The sequence below is a fragment of the Petromyzon marinus genome, unplaced genomic scaffold (assembly GCF_048934315.1).
Source record: "Petromyzon marinus isolate PM22_M1 ecotype Great Lakes invasive population unplaced genomic scaffold, UKy_Petmar_22M1.pri1.0 PM_G_Scaffold_67, whole genome shotgun sequence".
Taxonomy (NCBI): Eukaryota; Metazoa; Chordata; class Hyperoartia; order Petromyzontiformes; family Petromyzontidae; genus Petromyzon; species Petromyzon marinus.
Genome location: NW_027423021.1, coordinates 126,788 through 139,734, shown reverse-complemented (window position 1 = coordinate 139,734; position 12,947 = coordinate 126,788). Strand labels below are relative to the sequence as shown.

At 41.1% G+C, this 12,947-nt stretch overlaps 1 long non-coding RNA gene across 1 annotated transcript in view; it reads left to right on the top strand.

Annotated features, from left to right (window-relative positions):
• Positions 1–12,621, top strand: part of LOC142920117 (uncharacterized) — a 470,991-nt gene extending 458,370 nt beyond the window's left edge. The window contains exon 3 of the long non-coding RNA XR_012938677.1: positions 12,461–12,621. This is a non-coding gene — a long non-coding RNA (uncharacterized LOC142920117). The remainder of the gene's footprint in view (positions 1–12,460) is intronic.
• The last annotated feature ends 326 nt before the right edge of the window (positions 12,622–12,947 follow it).

The window sequence follows — 12,947 nt, the reverse complement described above, 5'->3', positions numbered from 1 at the left end:
CCCCCCACAGCTGACTCACCCCCCCCAGCTGACTCACCCCCCACAGCTGACTCACCCCCCACAGCTGACTCACGCCCCCCAGCTGACTCAACCACGCCAGGTGATTTACCTACAGCTGACTCACCCCCCCAGCTGACTCACCCCCCCAGCTGACTCACCCCCCCAGCTGACTCAACCCCCAGGTGACTCACCCCCCCCAGCTGACTCACCCCCACAGCTGACTCAACCACGCCAGGTGATTTACCTACAGGTGACTCACCTCCCCCCAGCTGACTCACCCCCCTCAGCTGACTCACCCCCCCAGCTGACTCACCCCCCTCAGCTGACTCACCCCCCCAGCTGACTCATCCCCCACAGCTGACTCACCCCCACAGCTGACTCAACCACGCCAGGTGATTTACCTACAGCTGACTCACCCCCCCAGCTGACTCACCCCCCCCAGGTGACTCACCCCCCCCCCAGCTGACTCACCCCCCCAGCTGACTCACCCCCCACAGCTGACTCACCCCCCACAGCTGACTCACCCCCACAGCTGACTCACCCCCCCCAGCTGACTCAACCCCCAGGTGACTCACCCCCCCAGCTGACTCACCCCCACAGCTGACTCACCCCCCCCAGCTGACTCACCCCCCACAGCTGACTCACCCCCCCCAGCTGACTCACCCCCCACAGCTGACTCACCCCCCCCAGCTGACTCACCCCCCACAGCTGACTCACCCCCCTCAGCTGACTCACCCCCCACAGCTGACTCACCCCCCCCAGCTGACTCACCCCCCACAGCTGACTCACCCCCCCCAGCTGACTCACCCCCCACAGCTGACTCACCCCCCCCAGCTGACTCACCCCCCACAGCTGACTCACCCCCCTCAGCTGACTCACCCCCCACAGCTGACTCACCCCCCCCAGCTGACTCACCCCCCACAGCTGACTCACCCCCCTCCCAGGTGACTCACCCCCCCCAGGTGATTTACCCACAGCTGACTCACCCCCATTGGGTGGTGTGGGATTGTCAGGTGGTTCCTGCCATGGCCAGGACACGGCGCTCACCACACAACGTGAAGATGTAACGTGTACAGCCTGGGGTGTCAACAAGCCTGGAGTGTGGTACGTGTTGTGATGTTATTAAAATTTTACTAAATATGGAAATGTAACATACAATCTGGATTGAGGTTGAATATTTTGTGATGTTATAAAAGTTGTACTAAATATGGAAATGTAACATACAATCTGGATTGAGGTTGTATATTTTGTGATATAAAAGTTTAACCAAATATGGAAATGAAACATACAATCTGGATTGAGGTTGTATATTTTGTGATGTTATAAAAGTTTTACTAAATTTGGAAATGTAACATACAATCTGGATTGACGTTGTATATTTTGTGATATTATAAAAGTTTTACTAAATATGGAAATGTAACATACAATCTGGATTGGCGTTGAATATTTTGTGATGTTATAAAAGTTTTACTAAATATGGAAATGTAACGTACAATCTGGATTGGGGTTGTGTATTTTGTGATGTTATAAAAGTTTTACTAAAAATGGAAATGTAACATACAATCTGGATTGAGGTTGTATATTTTGTGATGTTATAAAAGTTTTACTAAATATGGAAATGTAACATACAATCTGGATTGGCGTTGTTTATTTTGTGATGTTATAAAAGTTTAACTAAATATGGAAATGAAACATACAATCTGGATTGAGGTTGTATATTTTGTGATGTTATAAAAGTTTTACTAAATATGGAAATGAAACATACAATCTGGATTGGCGTTGTGTATTTTGTGATGTTATAAAAGTTTTAATAAATATGGAAATGTAACATACAATCTGGATTGGTGTTGTATATTTTGTGATTTTATAAAAGTTTTAATAAATATGGAAATGTAACATACAATCTGGATTGAGGTTGAATATTTTGTGATGTTATAAAAGTTTTACTAAATATGGAAATGTAACATACAATCTGGATTGAGGTTGTGTATTTTGTGATGTTATAAAAGTTTTACTAAATATGGAAATGTAACATACAATCTGGATTGGCGTTGTTTATTTTGTGATGTTATAAAAGTTTTACTAAATATGGAAATGAAACATACAATCTGGATTGGCGTTGTGTATTTTGTGATGTTATAAAAGTTTTAATAAATATGGAAATGTAACATACAATCTGGATTGGTGTTGTATATTTTGTGATTTTATAAAAGTTTTACTAAATATGGAAATGTAACATACAATCTGGATTGACGTATATTTTGTGATCTTATAAAAGTTTTACTAAATGTGGAAATGTAACATACAATCTGGATTGGCGTTGTGTATTTTGTGATGTTATAAAAGTTTTACTAAATATGAAAATGTAACATACAATCTGGATTGACGTGTATTTTGTGATGTTATAAAAGTTTTACTAAATATGGAAATGTAACATACAATCTGGATTGGCGTTGTGTATTTTGTGATGTTATAAAAGTTTTAATAAATATGGAAATGTAACATACAATCTGGATTGGTGTTGTATATTTTGTGATTTTATAAAAGTTTTAATAAATATGGAAATGTAACATACAATCTGGATTGAGGTTGAATATTTTGTGATGTTATAAAAGTTTTACTAAATATGGAAATGTAACATACAATCTGGATTGGCGTTGTTTATTTTGTGATGTTATAAAAGTTTAACTAAATATGGAAATGAAACATACAATCTGGATTGAGGTTGTATATTTTGTGATGTTATAAAAGTTTTACTAAATATGGAAATGTAACATACAAACTGGATTGAGGTTGTATATTTTGTGATGTTATAAAAGTTTTACTAAATATGGAAATGAAACATACAATCTGGATTGGCGTTGTGTATTTTGTGATGTTATAAAAGTTTTAATAAATATGGAAATGTAACATACAATCTGGATTGGTGTTGTATATTTTGTGATTTTATAAAAGTTTTAATAAATATGGCAATGTAACATACAATCTGGATTGAGGTTGTGTATTTTGTGATGTTAATAAAGTTTTAATAAATATGGAAATGTAACATACAATCTGGATTGGCGTTGTTTATTTTGTGATGTTATAAAAAATTTACTAAATATGGAAATGAAACATACAATCTGGATTGGCGTTGTGTATTTTGTGATGTTATAAAAGTTTTAATAAATATGTAAATGTAACATACAATCTCGATTGGTGTTGTATATTTTGTGATTTTATAAAAGTTTTAATAAATATGGAAATGTAACATACAATCTGGATTGAGGTTGAATATTTTGTGATGTTATAAAAGTTTTACTAAATATGGAAATGTAACATACAATCTGGATTGACGTTGTATATTTTGTGATCTTATAAAAGTTTTACTAAATGTGGAAATGTAACATACAATCTGGATTGGCGTTGTGTATTTTGTGATGTTATAAAAGTTTTACTAAATATGAAAATGTAACATACAATCTGGATTGACGTATATTTTGTGATGTTATAAAAGTTTTACTAAATATGGAAATGTAACATACAATCTGGATTGAGGTTGTATATTTTGTGATGTTATAAAAGTTTTACTAAATATGGAAATGTAACATACAATCTGGATTGGCGTTGTGTATTTTGTGATGTTATAAAAGTTTTAATAAATATGGAAATGTAACATACAATCTGGATTGGTGTTGTATATTTTGTGATTTTATAAAAGTTTTAATAAATATGGAAATGTAACATACAATCTGGATTGAGGTTGAATATTTTGTGATGTTATAAAAGTTTTACTAAATATGGAAATGTAACATACAATCTGGATTGGCGTTGTTTATTTTGTGATGTTATAAAAGTTTAACTAAATATGGAAATGAAACATACAATCTGGATTGAGGTTGTATATTTTGTGATGTTATAAAAGTTTTACTAAATATGGAAATGTAACATACAAACTGGATTGAGGTTGTATATTTTGTGATGTTATAAAAGTTTTACGAAATATGGAAATGAAACATACAATCTGGATTGGCGTTGTGTATTTTGTGATGTTATAAAAGTTTTAATAAATATGGAAATGTAACATACAATCTGGATTGGTGTTGTATATTTTGTGATTTTATAAAAGTTTTAATAAATATGGCAATGTAACATACAATCTGGATTGAGGTTGTGTATTTTGTGATGTTATAAAAGTTTTAATAAATATGGAAATGTAACATACAATCTGGATTGGCGTTGTTTATTTTGTGATGTTATAAAAGTTTAACTAAATATGGAAATGAAACATACAATCTGGATTGAGGTTGTATATTTTGTGATGTTATAAAAGTTTTACTAAATATGGAAATGTAACATACAAACTGGATTGAGGTGGTATATTTTGTGATGTTATAAAAGTTTTACTAAATATGGAAATGAAACATACAATCTGGATTGGCGTTGTGTATTTTGTGATGTTATAAAAGTTTTAATAAATATGGAAATGTAACATACAATCTGGATTGGTGTTGTATATTTTGTGATTTTATAAAAGTTTTAATAAATATGGCAATGTAACATACAATCTGGATTGAGGTTGTGTATTTTGTGATGTTATAAAAGTTTTAATAAATATGGAAATGTAACATACAATCTGGATTGAGGTTGAATATTTTGTGATGTTATAAAAGTTTTACTAAATATGGAAATGTAACATACAATCTGGATTGACGTTGTATATTTTGTGATCTTATAAAAGTTTTACTAAATGTGGAAATGTAACATACAATCTGGATTGGCGTTGTGTATTTTGTGATGTTATAAAAGTTTTACTAAATATAAAAATGTAACATACAATCTGGATTGACGTATATTTTGTGATGTTATAAAAGTTTTACTAAATATAGAAATGTAACATACAATCTGGATTGAGGTTGTATATTTTGTGATGTTATAAAAGTTTTACTAAATATGGAAATGTAACATACAATCTGGATTGAGGTTGTATATTTTGTGATGTTATAAAAGTTTTACTAAATGTAGTGCCGTGAATTCACTCGGACGACAACCGTCTCTTTTTCCGCCATCACTTTTATTCCATCGTTCCGTACACACAGTAATTCTCTCCGTGCTCCACCAACTCGGACACTCCGATTTACTTCAGCATCGTCCGTGCATCCCCTTCCACACACAGTGTTAGGTGAAGGGACCGTGCTGTCATGAGGACAGCGTTGGAGTGAAATCAGCCAAGCCCAGGTCGCGTCCTTTAAGCTGTGTGGGAGGAAGCAAAACGCTTTGACAAAGGAATTAGCATAACAATGAGCACGATGTACGTAGGAGGTGCATGGGCCATGATGGACCAGGAGCGGGTGGGGACCATGACGGACCAGCACCGGGGGGAGGGGGGGGGGAGTAGAGTGAGTGAGTGTAGTGAGTGGAGTGAGTGGAGTGAGTGAGTGGAGTGAGTGGGTGGAGTGAGTGGAGTGAGTGGAGTGAGTTAGTGGAGTGAGTGAGTGAGTGGAGTGAGTGAGTGAGTGGAGTGAGTGGAGTGAGTGAGTGTTCATAGTTCATTTATTTGGTATAGCCCTGTGAGCCATTCGGCTCTTGAATCGGGTGCAACCGCAACAAACAAAAAAACAAAAACGTGAACAAGAAAACATTTTAAAGTGACTATGTGCGACTGTGAAAACAGAAAATCCAGGAAAAAAAAACATCAAAATATTCCTGAGATAGCACCGTACACCACCAACGCTGTGTGCAAAAATCCCAGTGGGATGCAAGTCAAACAACAACAACAAGAAAACCAAGATTAAGGCCATCAGTCTAACAAGGCCCGTGTGTCATTGGAACACACGGGCCGTCACGGATACGCGATTGTGTTGCCGTCACGTGACACGTCCCGCACAGTCACGTCGCAGTCCCGTGTCGAGCCATTAACAAGAAAGCAACACGTCACACGATTGTGTCACTGCCACACTGCCAATGCAGTGTGGCCAAATAACGAGCAATTACATGTCGTAGAATCCATTGTTGTAGCGTGATCCCTGGACGAATTGCGCATTAAAAATGTCAATTATTTTTATTACAATTCCCCCATTGTAATAAGATGGTTTTATGGGTTCTTATTTTTGTTTTTGTGTTTGTTGATGGCTCACAGGGCTACACTAAATAAACTGAACTGAACTTAGTAATAGGTTTTTACCCTTTTATCTGGCACCAAAACTGACACCTTTATACAAGGGGATCATGTTTGCAATAACCACAACACAAGCAGTCAAAATGCAAACGAAAAAGAGACAACTCTGATAATGATATTGGCACTGTCCTTGAAGTTGATTGGTCCACGCCCGAGACGGCATTTCTTAGAGCCCAGTCTCCACTGGTGTTGGACCAGACGACACCAAAAGGCGTATCTTGCTACTGGCTAAGGAGGTCTCGTAATGACCTGAACTTAACCCGTGTCTACGCTCCTGGCCTTCAACACGGCGACACAAACCGGCGTCCCGCGCGGTGCAGGCTACTCGCTGAAACCTCGCGCATCGTGCGGCATGGGGAGGCCTTCGTCCAGCACCGGAGCGGAAGAGCAGCTGTCCGTGTGCGCAATGGGAACCGTCATGAGACCGGGACGCTCATGGAGCTTTGTTTTCAAGGAGTCTTTCGTTAAAGCCAGACGCCTGTTTGAACGATGAGCTCCTGCGGGCATATTGCCACGTGACGTTGGTGCCGATGTTACGTAGGCCAGGCGTTATTCGTAATGTTTGGGACGCTTTCAATCGGCAACCCAAGCAATCGGGATGGCGAGATTAATCTTCTTGGTTCTGTCGGTAAAGTCACCTAGAATGGGAATAAAATAATAAAATAATAAAAATAAAACATTAACTTAAGCGCTGTCTTCCCGACAGTTCTGTTTCTTCACCTGAGGAAGGCTACTTGTGTTGTGGCCGAAACGTCGTGAGAATTTTATTTTATTATGTTTTATTTTATTATTTTACTTCCATTCTACGTGGTGACTTTACTGAAAGAACCAAGAAGATGAATTCCTGCAGTCACGAAAGCTTTAAAAAGGCAAGATTAATGTTTAGTTTTTGGCTGCTACAAATTTGCACGTACAATCTTAATTCGTTGAGCTTTAATTTGAGATACCAAGGTCGCTTCTGAAATAGAGCTATATAGCTCACTGGGCCTTACCTGGTAAAACAATAAATAGTTGTAATAGTTGAGTTGTAATGTACCATCCAAGGTTGGCATGCTTATATATGTGTGATATAACCTACCCTTGGTACATTAGCAGTGGGATGATTGGCTGCCACCGTGTTCTAAACTTGTGTTTACTACTGCACTTCTAATGACTATCGATCTATGACTTAAAGTTATCGCTTTTAAACTCCTGGGGAATTTGATTGGACAAGCGCACACACACATCTCATTTTCATTATTTCCTTTTGGGAGCACAAATCTGCTCTGGAGCTGATTTGTTCATGCGTCAGAGGTATTCCTGTGAGTTCCAAAAGCGTTCTGGTTCCATACACCTGTAAATATGATTAGAAGAACCAAACTTAGGTAAGAGAGGAAGGGCGGAGGTCAAGTAGACAATTAAACAAATATATGTTTTGGCTAAGGTTGGGGGTTAAATTTTAATTTAAAGCTTTCGTGACTGCAGTAATTCTAATTCTTAGCTCTTTCGGTAAAGTCAAGTTGAAGGGAAACAATAAAATAATAAAATATATATAAAACAATAAAAATTCTCACGACGTTTCGACCATAACACAAACGGTCGTCATCAGGTGTGTTGGTTTGCATACATTTATTTATTTTCAAACAGCGCATTTATTTATTTAAAAAGCGTCAGCGCCACGCGCAGCAATTTGTCAGTTTATTTAGAAGGACGAGTCCATCTATGTTCTGAAAAGAGGAGGGGGGAGACGAAAAATTAATGTATGCTGTCTGAAAGCCACCGTAAGCGTGAACAATCAATTAAGACCTGAAATGGTTAATCAAATCTTTCCAATGATTGCTAAGCTAGAATCCATCTTTTCAGTTGAAATTGTCTCTGTGCTTGTATATGTGGATAGCCTCATGAACGAATCTCTCATGGTAGCCAGATGGCTTACAAAGAACCTCTGTCTTGGAAAAGTCAATGTCATGTGAGCCTACTGAATTATAACAGTGATCTGCCACGGCCGAGGTGTTGGTCCTACCGTGTTTAAGGTCTGCTTTGTGTTCATGAATGCGGTCCGAGACATTGTGTTTGGTTTCTCCAATGTAACTACTACCACAGAGGCAACTTAGTTTATAGACACCAGGGCACTGTATGTCCGGAATCACATCTTTTACAGACGGAACCAGATCACGGATTTTATGTAATGTGTTGAAACGGACCTGGATCTTGTGTTTATTCAAGATTTTGGAGATCTTTTTTGTGATCCCCGCAATGTAGGGGAAAGTGATGGTTTTGAAAGGCTCCTCAAGAGGGTCCTTCTTCATGGTTTGAGTGATAGCTTTGCGGATGGTATAGTCGGAGTAACCATTAGCCTTAAGAGCTTGGTGTACGTGCTTGAGTTCACTGCCTATGTGTTCCTGGTCGGATATGCATTGGGCTCTATGGTACAGAGTCTTGATGAGAGAATTCTTCTGTGATGGATGGTGGTGGGAATCCGGTTTCATATAAGCATCCGTATGGGTAGCTTTCCTGTAGACAGAGTGGCTCATTGAGCCATCAGGTCTCTTTTTAATTAGGACATCCAAAAAAGGTAGCTTGCCATCCTTTTCGACTTCCATGGTAAATCTGATGGCTGGGTGTATGGAATTTATGTGGTCGAAGAATTGGTCTAGAGCAGGCCGGCCATGTGGTCAGATGACAAAAGTGTCATCCACGTACCTCTCCCATAAGGTTGGGCGCAGAGTGGCAGTCTGGATGGCGTCAGTCTCAAATCTCTCCATGAAAATGTTAGCTATAACCGGAGATAGGGGGGAGCCCATTGGGGTGCCCTCAGTTTGTTTGTAGAACGTTCCGTTCCAAGTGAAGTATGTATTGGTTAAACAGTGTCTCACCAGGGGGGGTACCTCAGTGTTTAGTCCTTGATGAATAAAGTCTTCAATGATTGCGATGGTGTCAGGTACAGGAACTGACTGGTGTAGCTAGCCTGGTGGTCACCACCTGGCAAGATACACTAGTCACGTGATAACTAGTGGAGCTAGCCTGGTGGTCACCACCTGGCTAGCTACACTAGTCACGTGATAACTAGTGTAGCTAGCCTGGTGGTCACCACCTGGCTAGCTACACTAGTCACGTGATAACTAGTGTAGCTAGCCTGGTGGTCACCACCTGGCTAGCTACACTAGTCACGTGATAACTAGTGCAGTTAGCCTGGTGGTCACCACCTGGCTAGCTACACTAGTCACGTGATAACTAGTGTGGCTAGCCTGGTGGTCACCACCTGGCTAGCTACACTAGTCACGTGATAACTAGTGTAGCTAGCCTGGTGGTCACCACCTGGCTAGCTACACCAGTCACGTGATAACTAGTGTAGCTAGCCTGGTGGTCACCACCTGGCTAGCTACACTAGTCACGTGTCTCTGGTCTGGCGGGCACAGACCACGTGCAGCGAGACGCCGTACACTCAGTGTTGCTCTGCTACATCAGTTAGAGTTTTTAATTTCCGCCAACAAACCGCGTCAAATATATCCTCAGCTATCAACAACAAATTAAATACGTCATTTTATATTTTCCTCCCACTCTCTCTCGAAAAACGAACCGTATTCCAAATATGTGCACGCAATACACATTCGCGAAAATCAAACACGCATGAACAAATATGAAATATCGCAACAAATATCGTGCCACACCGCGATGAATTGACCTGCAAGTCTCGTGGGGGGGGGGACCTCCCTTGCAGTTTGCAGCGGCACGGCTGAGACGCTTGACTGGGAGGTACTCACTTGATGACTCCCACTAGCAAAGAAACCTCGTGTGCAATGTCTCTGAAGCATCGGGAATTAACGTAGCATTAGCCCGGGCAACAAAAGAAGCAGATCCCCCCCGTGGTAACCTTTAACAGACTGTTGGGGCAAGTGCCCGTTAGTGAGCACCTCGGAAGCAGAATGTTTTACACTGGAGAAATCCGATGAGCTATGAAGCTCTTTTTCACAGATGTCCAGTAGGCGCACGGGGTGAGAACGTTAAAACAACACAAAGTAGAATACGTGATGGTAGTGCAAAGTACAAAAATGGTAAATAAATCGCCCAAACACACACACGCACGCAACTAAACCATCCCCATCCTACCAGGCAAAGCCCAGTGAGCTGCTATTAACTTATTTTTCAGAAGCGATTTGGCCTATGAGGGTCGACTGACTGAGATGACTGGCCAATGCACCGCCATTGCCCCCCACTACACACACACAGTGTGTAGGTACACACACACACTGTACACACAATGATGTCCACGTTGTTGTTGCTGAGTTCACGCACCCAAGAGAGGGGGCAATGGAAAATGAATCTAAATCAACTTAAATTGCATCCCCGCTCTGTGACGTCACCACTCAGCATGACCTCATCGGCATGAAGTGCCAGCAAGAGGTGTACCTCGCTAGTGACGTCATGTCACCAAGGTATTCACACTCTCCCAACCCCGTCCACAGCGCTCTTGAGCGTGACGTCACCTCCGCTTGGGTCACTGCAGATATCAATCCAGTGGCAATCCTTATTTGGGCAAAGCTACGCCCAGTGACTCGCGGTTCATTAACATAATGTGTCCGTTGAAGCCGTCGCGAGTTTATTGCGACGGGTTCAGCTGCCACGCCCCATCTCTCGACATTTGGCCCGGACTCATTAACATAATTTGTTCAACGTGACTTTACGTGACTTTACCGAAAAAACTAAGAATATGAATTACTGCAGTCACGAAAGCTTTAAATCAAAAAATATAATTTGTTCAGTTACAGAGCAGCTCATTGTGGGAGGGGCGTGTCTCTTACCCCGGAAGTGACGTCATGTTACCTGCTTACACGCGTGACGTCCCCAGGTAACAGGAGGCTGCTGATCCGCGCTTGCACTGAAATCCGAGGTGAGAAATTATCATGGTAGTGGTGGTGGTTGTTGTGGTGGTGGTTGTTGTTTACCAAGGTAGAGCCTCTCTCTCGTAGGGATGTCAGTTGAGTAGCAGCGAGCATGGGAATCGATGTCCAGGTTGGAACTTTACAACGCGGGGCCTAGCCACGCGGGGCCTTGCCTCCTGCCCTCGCCTGATTGCATTCACTTTAATTATCTCGCTTAAGTTTAATTTGTCTTCACCCGGCTCGCCACTTTGTAACTTTGTTTTATTGTCAATATTCACGCAGTTTTTATTTTATTTTGTTAGGAGGCCAAGCCCGCTTGAGCTGCTATACCGCTCTTGTTATCATTAGCGACCTGCCCACAACAACACAAGGTGAGGCTTTGTCAACGTGTGTGAATGTTTTGACTTAAAACTTTGGTGACTGCAGGAATTAATATTCTTGGTTCTTTCGGTAAAGTCACGTAGATAGAAAATAAAATAATAAAATTAAATGAAAAATTTAATTTAAAATAAAGCAAATAACCCACGACGTTTCGATCGCAACACAAGTGGTCTTTATCTTATTGAATTTAATCTGTTATTTTTATTTTCTATGTACGTGACTTTACTGAAAGAACCAACAATACGTGCGTCAATGTCTATCGGTCAAAGACGCTAAGCGCGTGCCGCTGTTGACTCTGAATGTGTGGAGGGGAACACCTTCACCACGGGGAGAGAGAGACAGAGACACGGATAGCCTCGGCTATGTTGATTGATCCTCGATTCATTACTTGGTGGAGTGAGGAAGAATTAATGCTGAGCAGATGAAGGTGGTCAGGCATGGTTCTGGTCACACCACCACCTGTTTACTCATGGCAGTATGTGACAGTGTCAAGTTTGTGTATGCAGTAATGTCTATTTACTCTGTTGAACACGAGGATATAAAAACGATAGTTTATTTTAGTTTTCCTCTGGAACTCTTTATACGAATGGAAACAGGAAGTTAACACAGCACACACATTCAGCTGAAGTCGGAACTGTTCATCCCCAGCATTCAAGGACATAGCCTGGATTCACACCTGAGTTGCGATTGAACGTTAATGCATTTCTGCATAACAGAAATAGTATTGTTTTCAACACCCTTTGCTATGTCAGCCGAATTTAGCTTTCATGAATATTTCTTTTGTAGTCAGCCGAAATTGTGTGCTTAGAGTTTTGGGTTAACATTCAGGCATATTAATGACATTTCCCCTCTCACTGTGTGCCATAGCAGCCCGTGGAGAGAAACCCTTCAGCTGCACTCTGTGCGGGAAGGCATTTGCACGTTCATCAAATCTGATGAATTTGGGAAACTTTTTCACTACATCATGAATATATTAATAAGTATAGACGTGTAAGTCACGTGTGCATTCCTCTGTGCCTGACGTGTAGATGGTGTGGATATTCTTTGTTTCTGTCTGCAGCTGACGCTTCCTCTGCAGAATTGGTCTGATGGAGCAAAGGCACTCAGCGCAGCTCGGTATGACAAGTCAACAATGCGACCAGCGTGCATACAGCACGGACCGGACTGGAAACTTGACATGGCACCAGAGAACTCACACAGGAGAGAAACCCTTCAAATGTACTGTGTGTGGGAAGGCATTTTCATGGTCATCTGCTCTTAAAAAACACCAGAGAACACACACAGGAGAGAAACCCTTCAAGTGTACTCTGTGTGGCAAAACATTTTCAGATTCATGTAATCTTGTAATACACCAGAGAACACACACGGGAGAGAAACCCTTCAGGTGCACTCTGTGCGGGAAGGCGTTTGCACAGTCACCACATCTTAAAGTACACCAGAGAACACACACGGGAGAGAAACCCTTCAAGTGCAGTGTGTGCGTGAAGGCGTTTGCACAGTCATCTGATCTTGTAAAACACCAGAGAACACACACAGGAGAGAAACCC